This window comes from Centruroides vittatus, unplaced genomic scaffold, assembly GCF_030686945.1.
Source record: "Centruroides vittatus isolate TY-2023 unplaced genomic scaffold, ASM3068694v2 contig_890, whole genome shotgun sequence".
Classification (NCBI taxonomy): domain Eukaryota; kingdom Metazoa; phylum Arthropoda; class Arachnida; order Scorpiones; family Buthidae; genus Centruroides; species Centruroides vittatus.
Genome location: NW_027122581.1, coordinates 969,631 through 983,432, shown reverse-complemented (window position 1 = coordinate 983,432; position 13,802 = coordinate 969,631). Strand labels below are relative to the sequence as shown.

At 26.7% G+C, this 13,802-nt stretch overlaps 1 long non-coding RNA gene across 1 annotated transcript; it reads left to right on the top strand.

Annotated features, from left to right (window-relative positions):
• Nucleotides 1-2,710: 2,710 nt before the first annotated feature.
• On the top strand, nt 2,711-10,402 carry LOC136983879 (uncharacterized). The gene is made up of 4 exons (XR_010882119.1): nt 2,711-2,799; nt 9,368-9,595; nt 9,674-9,773; nt 10,223-10,402. It is a non-coding gene; the product is annotated as an uncharacterized lncRNA (long non-coding RNA).
• Nucleotides 10,403-13,802: the final 3,400 nt, after the last annotated feature.

Here is a 13,802-nt window from a genome sequence, read left to right as displayed (position 1 = left end):
ACTCAAAAGAAGTTAACAGTAAATTAATCTTGATTTTGCCATGGTATCTACTGAAGAAAATATAAAATAAACATTAGGATATGTTGTCCAAATCTTTTGATACGATAAAGTATTTACTATTTGAAATTCCCTTTCTAACATTTACTTGAACATGATATTGACAGTATATGAAGCCCATACAAAGCCCACAAGGCTAAAAAATTTCAAAAATAGTCTGGTATAACAGATAAATATATTCTTCACTTAAATCTGTTTTCAAATAGTATAGAAAAATAAGAAAAAATATCTTTCGAGTTTCAAAGATTAGTACATAGAAACGGAAAAGATTATCCCAAGTCTGTTCTAACGAAGCAATCAAGAACGTTGACCTAATTGGACAAGCTAACTAATGATAGAAAGTTGTACAGATTAACAAGAAACTTTCTACTAATCGTCAGTGTACTTAATCCTCTTCTTAACTCTTTCTTCCTCTTTACAAAGCACTTTCACCTATTTCAAAGAATTATGCTTCTTTTAAAAATAAAAATGAAATAAATGCCAAAGATTTACTCCAAATAGCTCTATTATTAAGCTATTGTGGTATTAAAGTATTATAAGAGATTATAAGAGATTGAATGAAAGTATATCATGAAATTGGGTATTATTTGGTCTTTTAAATAAAAGCGAGTAATTTATTATGGGTCAGCTACTACTTTTCTAATTAAAATTAAGTATATTTATATAAAATTTTAAAAAATTTATTTTAAGTTATTTAATTTGCGATATTTATCAAGTAGTGTTGTAAGATATTTCCATTTTATTTAGTTTCTGTAATAGTTTAATATTGTTCATTTTAATCACTTGCATTAAATAAATAAAATATATTTAAAATATAATTTTATTTAAGTATTAAAAAGTATTTTCAAAATTAAAATATATTTTTTATGGAAATATATATTAATAATCGAGGAAAACCACTAGGGACGAAAGGGTTAAGCCAGTGTCTTTATATGTAACTTATGACTGGAAAAAAAATCACATTTTTAGTTATTGAACTGATGTTTTCTCAAATTTAAACAATTTATGCAGTAAAATAGCTTCTAAAACAGAAACCATAAAATAAAAACAAAACCCTCATTGACGCCTTACTAAGCTCCTTGGACGTATTTACGTTCGTTAATCTCTGAGTGTACATCACTGTTTGTCTGGAGATGTGATGTTAGAACTGTTCAATAATGTCACATTGATACAGATAAATGGTTTGGTTGATTGAAATATAATTGAGAAGTTGCATCAATGTTTTTGCCATCAGATAACTCCCTAACTAACTAGACAAAACGGAAACTAAAAATCAATGTTCAATTCTCTCAGTTTTTTTTTATGTAGTTCCTTTCACAATAAAAATTCTACTTTTCTAAAATAGATTTTTGTTTTATTTAGAATAATCGAATTAGAATTATTTAGTATGTAATGATAAAGTAATATTTTGTTTTTTCTTTCTGCTTATCGAGGTAAGTAAACTTGGTTAAAGTAACATTTTAGTAGCAATAAAAATTTCTAAAGAAAAGAACCTACAAAGTGTATCTTTCAATTTCTACTCCTTATAATAGAAGAAAGAAAAAATAAAAATAAAAATAAAAAAAACTGAAAGCAATTCGTATACGATGTCATCTAGTAGATGAGATTGCAAGTTTTTCACTTGATACTGTGTGGGAATGATCTTACAATCAAACAGATTGCTCCAAAGTATAACAGGTGCCGTACCCGAATCATTTTAGAGTTCAATAAGAAAAAATATTCTTTAAATCATGCATTTATTCTAGAAAATTTTCTAGCCAGCTTGCAAATTATTTGCACATCTAATCGTGTTTGAAATGATCGATGCCATAAAAACAGCAAAATGATGCAAGCAAAGTATTGCAAAGCTACATACTGTGTTTCACATCTCAAGAACCATCCCAATTAAAAAGAAAATAAAAAAAAAGAACTCCTTTAAGTGCTAAAGACATCAAGTGAATTGGCTTCGTTTCCATCAAAGAGACAATAGTAAGAACCGAAATGAGACTTGAAGATATTTCAAAATGAAGCTAGCAGGTAATCGACTTAACTTTCTTCCAATCGATCGAATAACAAAGAAAATCCTATTCCATATTCTTTAACAGTAAAGAGCGTGGATGAATGAAAAACGTCATCAGTGAGATTAGTGGTCGTAACACAAAAGACGCGTGACATATGATATAAAAAACACTTTTTATTGCTTAGAATGTATGGAATGGGATGTGATGTGATGTGCATTCAAGCCATATCTTTCCTTGCATGTTTCTATATCCGAATTGATCGAATTTTCGGGGTAATTATAGTGGTTTTAGCTGTGATGCCAAGTAGAAAAGTTCAATTCTCTTACAGATTCTCCAACATTCCGATAGCCAAAGAAAATTGTGATCTACGATGTGAAAATTTTACAACATCCGAATTTACTAGTAATTAAAGAACAAGCGACTAATTAGGTTTTTAACTCGTTTTTCCACCACTTTTTCGATTTTTATTACACGCTCTTTAATTTAAAGTATTTAATATTGAAATTTATTTTCTAAAGGAAAAAAATATATATTTAAAATTTTTATTATTAGATACATTCCTATTTATTTTAAATCACTTCTCATAAAATATAAAATAAATAATAAAATAAATGTGTTCGGATTTTAATTTATAATTATTTTCTTTTTTTAGATAATAACTCTGCATTAACTTTCACCTGTCTTTTCACAATACTACAATTTGTTGGTTATTACAATATTTATCAAAGAAATGAAAACAAAGGTAATAAATATATTTAATTCCAGGTGATTTCATGATTTTAATTAATTTATTTTTATTATATTTACTCGAAATGTAGCCGAAGATTTATTGAAATTTATGTAAAATTTTTTACTTATTTATTTAAAATAATATAATTTAATTGATAAAAAATTGTTCCTTCATGTAGATATTAAATTATAAGCTTATTATAATTATATTATAAGCTTATTAAATATAGAAACACGTTAATATCAATTTTATATTCATTTCCTTCGTCCGGCTGTTTGAGTGTCCGCTTGATTTGTCGAAAATTAAAGACCTAAAGTGTGTTAAAGTTTTAAGATATTAATGGATACAGCCTTCTTGTACATTATAAAATTATTAAAGTCATCACTTCCTCATTTATTATGTTATCCTTTTCCATACGTTATGCTGTCCTCAGCATTTTAAGCGAAAACTGAGAGTTAGAAAATTGAAATCTTATATTTAGTTTGTTTATCGTGTTTATTTGTCTATCTATCAGTTTGTGTAGAATTTCTTTAAAGTTGATAATTAATTTACGAGACTGATAGAGATAGCACAAGACTACCATCTCGTATCACTAAATTTCACATATTTTTAATATTTTTAAAACAGTTTTTGATATTCTAGACGTTAGAAGTTCTATATTTTACTAAATATTATCGTAATAATTTAACGAAACAATCATTAAGATGACAAGCTTTAAAAGGAAGGCGCATATCTTAAAAAATGTATATATACTTTTAGCAATAAAATGTAATAAATTCAAGTCTTTCATATGAAAATTTCGAAGACATACCTAAACATTTTATTATTATAACCTTTTTTTTTCTTTTTAATAAAAATGTTTAAAAGTTGTAAAACATGACAGTCATTCTAAATGGCGTGACTAACATTTTACGAGATATCGTGACTTCTTCCTTCTCATCACACAAATAGAACGTGTGCAACGGATTTCCGGATGCTCAAATAAGTGAGATGACTGATGTGAATCTCAAAATCTGTAATATTTTACAGCGCACCTAATGTCTTGATTTGTTTTTACAAACGTAAAAGATGTAGATAACGTCATTCAAAATTTCCATCTTTACTCTAAAACAGAACGCCCAGTTCCGGTGTTATCGTCATTTTGCTTCTACTGAATCTTACAGATTAAAAATTTCTTGTTTATTTTAAAACCTTATCATTTAAAAATGTGTTTGAAGAACTTTTAATGTCTCTGGAAAGAAAAGCTTTTCTTTTTTTCTTTTCTTTTTTTTTTAGAATATCTAAAAAAACCTTGGGCTTTGTCTGAGAGACTTGGCGATCTTGTTCCGCTTTTAATTTTGGCCAGCAGGTGGCGCCCGATTAGCAGTACTCATTATTGCTTGATTTCCATAGAAAAGTAAATGGCTACCATTTGTCAAGACAAAGTGCTGAACGCTAAACTTCATTACCAGGAACCATGTTGAAAGCTTCATTTCTTCCTATTTATTCTAATGAGGAAATGATGAAAATTTTCTGTCGCCTTTAATTCCCTTGATAGGAATTAAGGATAATTTATCTCATGGAGTACTTAAACTGATCCTTTTTTTGTGTATATAAGTACATATATTCAACACACACACACCCATATATATACATACATACACCGCTCTTATTTTTATTTAAAATTCAAAAATATTAATCAAAATAAATTTGTCAGCTCGAAACACATTTTTAACTTTAAAAAAATTAATTCCGAAAGTCGTAAAAATAATTTTTTTAAAAAAAGCTTTTATATCATTACGTAATTCTTGTGTAATTTTCTTTATTTTTAATCATTTCCCCTCCCCCCTTCGTCTTAAACTAAAATTTATCCTTTTCGACTCGAATTTAATATGCTAAAATTATTGTTTTCTAATCATAAATATTTCCGTCAGCTTTTAATGGAAATTAATCTGTCAAAATTACTCGGCGTCACACATCAAATTTAAATTAATTTTGCTTGACAAGTGTCATAATTAGAGACACCCTTGTTACGTCACATGCGAAGTTATATCAGGGAAAAAATAAAAAAATAAAATTAAAAAAAAACGTATATTTTCTAGCGTAACTTCAAAAATGAAAAAGGGAAAAAAATATTCTGTAAAATTAATGACTAATTCATACCATCAAGACTTAATATCTTTTTTCCATGATGAAAAAATAGAAATTATTTTGTGATAATTAAACAAAATGATACTCTATTACCAAATGATAGAGATACAAAAGTTTGCGTGCTAATTACCTAGAAGAGAAATAGAATCAAAAATGTATAAAGTATATTTTTCTACTACAACAATAAATCTTTTTGATTACATGTCAAAAATTTTCAAACTAATTTTAAAATAATATATGGCTTTTTTTTTTTTTTGGTTCTTAAACTCGTTCTTCGGAATTTTTGAATAGAAGTTAATAAATACAAAATTTTAAAGGAATTATATATAACAGTTTATTGTTTTTTTATGTTTATTTTCAATATTATATGTTATTTTTAAAGTTCTGTTTCTGTAACGAGTAATGATCTTTCTTCATTGAAGAGAACAAAGTTTATTGATTGAAATCTTAATGATTTTATATAAAAATTACAATCGTTTATGCTATAAAGTACATCTATTATTCTATTCTACGTGTTAGAATAATAATCGATTATATCTACTAAATATACAGTAATATTAAATTGCAGAAAACCACAATATAAACTTTTACAAATCCATTATGTTACTTGTAAATGTTTTGTAAATAATAAAAAAAAAGGATATATGCAAATTATTGTACCGAAATCTGTTCAAAACATTCAAGAATGTCTATTTATTTAAACGGAAATAGTGTATAAAATAAGTCGTAATTCCTTTTTAGAGAAAAATATATTTAATTCTTTTTGGAAATACAGAAATGTTGAAGATTATTGGTTCAAAGTAGTATCCATACAGAAATTGAATTTCCAACAGCTGCTAACTTAAAACTCATATCTGGATAGAATATGAACGAGGAAGAGAGAGCGAGAGAGAGAGAGAGAGAGGATAAGGAAGGTGGGATAGAAAAATCTCCCCCTTTACACGAGTTAACGCTTTTTCCTGCGTCAAAATTTTTAATTTTAGCCGCTTGACGAAAATTGCCTGTTCTTATGGAAGAGAACTAACTTATGGAAAAGAAGAATCAGAAAAAGAAAAAAAAAAATCCGTTAGAAATTTTAATATCCAACAACTACAGGAAAAAGACTGGTGGTAAGATGTTGGTACAAAATTGATATATCTGTCAATTCTATTTTTTTGGAGCAGACGAGATGGCATGACCTTGGAAATCACCGTCTGACTATGGAATCTTTTACAATTCGATCCCTTATCCTTTAGAGAGACTGAGTCTTATCTAAATCCTCGGGTGGGAAAAATTCCTTTGGCTCTGTAATCTCGACACCACGCATCATTGACTTGTTTCCTGGCAAGCAGACAGACTAGAGATTAAGAGCATCTGCGGACTGTAGATTCTCCCCTTTCGAATACTGCTAAAGAATTGAGATAAAATCATCCTCATCTGTGTTCTTATTAATATAGTAAACCACGATGCGAGATTGGATGTTTAAAGTAATATTTTACATATTGTTTATTATTACATTACGGAATTCAATTATGGATCGCGAGTTTTCTCTTTCCCAGATTCTTCTTTATCTTTCTTTAAATAACATCTTGTAGACAAATATGAGGCAATTTAACGTTATATTGTGGTTATTCTGCTATTTTATTCTTTCTAGATCTCCGGCTTGTTCTTAGTATCATTAACTCGATCTAATTATAGACTTAATTTAAATTTTAATGTTCCATTTGGAAAAGTTATTAAAAATCAATAAAAATCTTGAAGGTTTCGCCTGAATTTTTATTGACTTTGGCATTACTCTCTGGAATTAAATTTTAAAAAAACTTAATCAAATTTGACTTAATGTATAGCAATACTTCTGTTTCATAAGTATGTCATATATAGATTTAAATACAGATTTGAAAATGGTTTGTTACTGCGAGAAAATTTTTTCGTTAAGTTATAATGCATTTCTCTAAATATACTGAGCAGAAAATCATGTTTTTACTTAAAATTTTATAAATTATTTACCTAGAAAATATAAAATATGGTAATAAAGCCAGCAAATTTTGAACATGGTTTATAATAGTTAAATACGTAATTAACTCGTAAAATTTAAAATTTTAAACGTACTTTTATATCTCAATATTTTATATTTTTAGCTAAAGAATGTATAAGTTTTAAGTAGAAGCATTAAAGATACCTTTGTTATAAATATACCGGTACAAGTGTCTTTTAAATGTTTAAACTTTAAAATTTTTATATCATGCTTATAAATATCGATTCTATTATAGAAAAAAAAATTCAGATTCCTTGAAAAATACAATTGTTATTTTTCTCTTACATGTATTTGCAACTAAAAATTCGCTTATTCAGCAAAGTGTATTCTTGCCACATGGTTGACTCTATGAATAATCTAATAGAAATTTCTCTGACAGTACACTGGATGACATAGAGTACAATGAAATCACGCTCTGACAAGCACAACATATATTAGCGAAGAGTCTATACCTCCTATTCTAACCGATTGAAATACAAACTTTACTCCTACTAGATCACGGTATTCATTCAACGAGTTCTTTTCTTTAAAGATTTTGTAAAAGACTGAATTTAAGAATTAAATTTCAATAAAGACATTACAAGTTTATTAAAAAAAATTTAAAAAACTATCAAATTCTAATGTTTATTAAAGTTAATTTTAAAAATTAATACTTTAAGAATTAATAATGGCAATTTGAAAATTTGAATTCAAATTTTCAAATTAAAAAAAAAAAAAGTTGCAAATACAGATTATTGGTTAAATAATAAATGGGCGTGACTCAAAAATTACAAATAAGAGCGTGCAGTATTATTATTATTTTTTAAATTTAAAATTGACCAATAAGGATTAATAAAAAAAAACGGTATTATTTTTTTAAATTTTAAATTAACCGATACGGATTAATTGAAAATTACACAAAGTTTTGTATGAGTTTAATTTTTTTTAATCTATTTAATTTTTCCATAAATTAATTTAAAAATAAAACGAATTTTTCATAATTTTTTAAAAATATACAATCTTATATTTTATTCATTAATTCAATACTAACTTAAATTTAAGAATTAATTAAAATTAAAATAGCTAGTTGTAACTTTTTAATGTTTAAAAAATTAAAATTTTAATAAAAACATATTCCAATTTTTGTCAATTATTTTTCATAAAATGGGAAAACATTATTAAAAATAATTCGGCATTAAAACTTGGAATAGGAAAGAGGGGGAAGGGAAGAAATACGAATAGAAAAAGAATTTAATTTACTTCAAAAAATAGAGCTTGTTAATTAAATTTCTTAATTACTGCTAACCGTAAACAAAAGAATGACTGTAGTTCTTACTCCTGTTAAGTTGAATAATGAAGGGAAAATTAACGAGTGTTTTTCTGATTAAAATCTGCGGAAACGTTCCAGCTGTATATATTCTTTACTGCTATACTATATATCAGCATATGTCATCTCTAGCCTTTAGCTCATATTTTCACTATTGTTGCTTAATTTACGATAGCTATCTTAACGATAGTTACTGTTTATAGTGTCTTATTATAGCTATATAATGGGATCATTTTAATTTTAATTTACGTCTAGAATCCGTAACAATTTAATTACATTAAACGACAGCTTTGGTTAATTTAATTCGGGTTTATTATTCCATTATTATTGCTTAACCTATTAATAGTTTTAACCTACCAGTATAGTGGTTTAACTTAAAAATAATTTTTTTTTTTATTTCTTTTGTGTTCCCTTCTCAAGACTGTATAAGTTATTTATGGTTATTTTCTATAAATAATTTTTTAATGCTTATTGAAGCGTATAGAATAATTAAACTGTGAAGAAGTATTCACAAGTCTTATACTGTATAAGTAAAATTTAATTGTACAAGCATTGGTATAATAATAGTATTTTAATATTAGGCTCTGTATGCTGCTGTTACACCTTTCGAGATATATATCTTTGCATAAATAAATCAAATATATTAACTAAATGCAGAATTTCAGCTCTTTTAACTTCAAGAAGAGTGAAATTTTACTTTTATAGCTGCTGAATTTGCCATATTTTATTACAATTATCCAAGATGTGTGCTTGAAAATTACAATTTCCCAGTTATTTTTATTTTTATGAATTTTGTGGACATACAAACAGACGAACGAATGAACGAACGTGTAAACAAAACAACAAAAATAATGCAGGGATTACATTTTATTCATTAAAAATTAAACAAATAGCATGCAGTATAATATATGATTAAAATTAAATTAAATTGAATTCTTGAAATAAAATCTACTACTTTAATCACATTTCGATATTTGTTACAAATTCTCTCATTAGTTAATTTAAATTTTGGAGATCAAATTAAGTAAATAAATCAATTCAATACTTGGATAAAGTCCATATTGTTATAAGTAAATTAAATGGGAAAAAATAACTTAATTTCTGTTAAAAATGGTTATATTTTTTTTCAGGTTTGGCTTGTCCCTGGAGATAATTGGAAGTTTTAAATAACACTCCACACATTTCTTTTTGGTGGAAAGAAGGAGGGTTAATGTGATTTCAGCTCTTGACGAAGAGGAGTTTATATAGAAAAAAAAATATATTCACAGTTTTCCACGTAGAGTGGTCGAATTACCATATAAATTAGCGACATCAAGCTTTGGTGAGATTAAAACAACAACTCAACTCCATTTCTCTAGGTAAGTTAGTTATCGATAAAATAAACGCTAAGTATGTTGTTTAAAGAAGTTAGTCGAACAGAATTGAAATTGTTTAAGCTGACAATTGAAACGTGAGTAATTGGCAAATTATTCCCCATTCCCATTTTGAGGCTGCAGAAGTCATTTTCTGAGACAATCTTATTAACTACTACTTCAAGTAAGTAACTTTTGTGATAATTAATATACAAACAAAGCTTAAAATCATTATTATTTTTTGACACAACTTCCATCATTTATATAAATTTAGAAATTATAAAATTAAATCTAAATCTAATTTAATATTTAAAACAAAACTTTTTCAATTAAATCCAACTTCTGAAGAGTTTATTTTAAATTAATATTTTACTCATATTAATTTAAAAAAAAAGAAAAGAAAAATTAATATTCGAAGTTTTATTTTCTTTTATTATTTTAAAATTCATATCATCGAAGCGAGAAATATTTTTAGAAAAGTTTGGAAGTTTAGTTATAAAAAAAAAGAAATAAAAATTTTGATTTTCTTTTTTAAGAATTGGTAATTATTGAAGCGTGCAACTGATTTATAAATCTTTTGCATAAGTGAACGGATGGGTTATCTACTTTTATTTATTTTCTATTTCAATGAAGGGGAAAAACAAAATATTGAAGAAGAAACAAAGAACCCTCTCGAGAGAAATGCGATAATCTTCATTGTTCGCTCACAGTATCTCACTTCAATGTCTTCTCTTCTGGAAGATTTTTCAAAAGTAAACGAAATTATTTTGAATGATTTGAAAGGTTTTCAATAAAAAAGTAAAAAAAAAAAACATCAAATCCATCAAAAAATTACTTTTCTCTTTTAATTAAATTAACTTCTAGATGTTGATAATATTGATTTGTATATTTTTTAATGTTTACCTTTCACACTAAAATCGCGTAATTAAAAGAGGAAAAAAAAAAATAATTACTTGATGTATCAAGTCATTTCATTTCGCTATTTTTCAATTTATAAATCAATATTTCAATGGCTAAATATAGAATGATAGAATAAATTATACACTTTAGTTCATTAATATATAAATAAAGTAGTTAGTATTGCTTATAAATATATAAAATTTAACTTTTAAATTTTGAATTATTCGAATTTAAAAATTTATAAAGTAGAATCAACTTAAAGAATTTAAAAATAAAAAAAAAAAATAAAAATAGTTTCCGGATATTTAAATTGCTGTAACGTTCAAATTATTTGCATTTCTCAAGCGGAAGCAAAGAACCAAAATAACGTTACTGAGAAATAATTTATCTAACGTTATTTTAGTTCTCTACTTGCTTTCAGTTGTGAAATGCGAATAATTTAAGCGTTAAAGCCATAGAAATTTGAAACTACTAAAAATAATTCTTTAATTTTAATGTTTTAAAATGAAATCCTTGAAACTTTTCTGTATAATAATCTATTATTTGATATTTTCATAAATTAAAAAAATATATATATATGATGAAACTCCCACAAATCTTGGCACCATTCTTGATACGAAATGAAAGAAGAAATTGTTAAATTCACATCACGAATGATTAAATAAGCTGATGATGATCTAATTCTGATAGAAAATAAACTATATTTGATAACATTTTAACTTATATTAAAATATAATCAAAGATTGAAGCGAATTAAATTAATATTTTTGATCTTTTCTCATTTGTTAATATAATAATCGCTGCAGCATTTTACTAAATTGACAAAAACATCAGATAAGAAAATAAAGTTGATTGGATAATTCAAATTTAAACGGGTAATTTAATTACCATCAGTGGTAATTATCAAATAAATGACGTAGCCGACGTCAGTAAATATATTTAAAAAAAACGGAGCAAAGCTTGGAGATTTTAGAAGTATATTTGGATAAGGATTTCCGACCACTTATAGATCGAAAGTTTCTGTTGACAGGCATAAGAATGTATTTACTGGTTGGATAAATAATGTTTTCATTCTTACTTCGTTTGATGGTTTCACAAATATTGACTCGGCTGGATTAGAACTGGATCTGAGAAGAGAAAGATGGTCAAGCAGAGAAAAGAAGTCAAGGAAAGAAATACTACGAAGCGACGTTTGCTTTTCAGATGAATGCCATCGGCGTTGTTCTGAAATAGTTAAACAAATTTTTCTCTTCCGAAAGACTCCTGAATTATATTACGAAGTGAGCAATCGAAGCAAAAGCAATTTATGTCCAAACCACAAAGCTATGCGACATGATTAAAGCAACTACACCCATTCCAGTTAATCACGGATCGTATATCTCCCATAAATTTCCTTTAAGCACCGAAGCTTCGAGATGTTTTAAACATTGTATAAGAATAATTTTGTGCGATTTCTTTATTTAAAAATATTAAACATTCTTCTAGAGTTGCTTTAATTGAAAGCATTCACGTCGAGTCAAATTGATTTATATGCTTTAGTTCGAATTTTTTGTAAGGAAAACAGATAATTTTATGCGAAATTTCCGTATAGGATCAAGAAAATAAGAGATTATATATATTTTTCTCGATATCTTAATAATGATATTGAAGATAAGTCAGGCATCAGTACTCGAACTCATCGATATTCTCGAGTCATTGCTTCGAAACAATCGATATGAAACCAGACCAGTCGAGCTTTAAGGAACAGAACTTCTAATATCCGTTGATTAACAAGCACGAAAAGAGCTCTACTTCACGCCCTTGTAAACTTTAATATATCCTCTTCCATCCTACATTACAGTGTTTCGGCAGAGTGTTCATTAATTTCCTGCCATTGCTTAGAAGAGATCGATAGTGGCCAAACTCAACGGCAAAGCGTGTAAATCTTCCAACCTCTTACTTTAAAAGACGGTCAAGAATGTTAAGTTTAAATTTCCACTCAAAATATATACATATATATTTAATTTTATGTACTAAATCTACGGTTACATTCTCTTTAATTCGATATCATTAACTCGACCAGAAGTGGCATTTTTATAAGAAAGTTCATCAGGTCTTCTAATCCAGAAATCCCCACTAAAATAGATCAAAGAAGTCATTTATACAATAGATCCCGCTGATTGAATTCTGATCCGCCTGCACAAAAGTAGGTTATGTTCAGTAGTGTGAACCTTTCGGGAATTTTATTACAGGCGGGATTAAAGAGAATCCACTTAAGAAAGTTGAAAAACTATTCGATAGAAGTGTTATTGCCAAACTGTGATATAAAGATAGATGTTTTCTCGCTACTCGCAAGGGAATAATTTTATAGAATGGTATAAGAAAAATGAAATTTCAGCTGAAGCTCAAACAATTGCCATCTTATTATTTTTTGATAATAATATAATCTTTTTACTGTGATAAGTACATTACATCGTACAGTACTAGCCTCATATAGTGCATGTCTAAGCAATTTCTTATAAAGGTCGAGGGTTTTTATCTTCTATCAGAAGATACAATGGCCCAAAATCCAGCTAACAGCGTGAATCGCTTGAAAAAATCTAACAAACGATTTTAAATAATTTGTTTGAACAAATTAATTAATAACTTATTTACAAACTTCACAAAAATTATTCAAAATGAGATCAAGAAAGGTCTCATTTTGAATAATTTCTGTAAAGTTTTATGTAATAAAGCATTAGACAGAAATTTAACCTTTACAATGGTTTGTGCCAGCTTCTATTATAATTATTATCTTCGTAACTAGTCTCGTATACATTGTCTGCATAGTGTCATAGTTTACTGTACATAATCCTGTCGATCAAATTCAACTATTTTTAGATAAAACCTAACATTTTAAAAACAATAAAGAAATGTTTGTTTTTCTCGAAAAGAATAAAGCATTTCTCGATTATTTAAATTTTTCTTCTTTAGAAAATGTAAACCTAAAATTATATTTGTATATAATTTATTCTGTTGATAAAACTAAAACATATATTTCTTTTATTTTATATCAAACTTAGTAGTTAAATCATAAAGAAATGTATAGTTTAGATACACCCACAGAATATAATTTTATATTTATATTCCGCAAAGAAAATATACTAGATCAGTATATATTTTATGATAGATAGTAGACTTATCTTTCATCCAGTTTCATCGTCTATAGCAAGATGCTTGACACGAAACATCCAACATCTTATCCTTTTAAGAATGATCCATCAGAAGTGGTTCTGGCAAATTCTGTTCTTTTGATACGTGCTTTTATTTCGTCTTCGGTAAATTAAATATATTG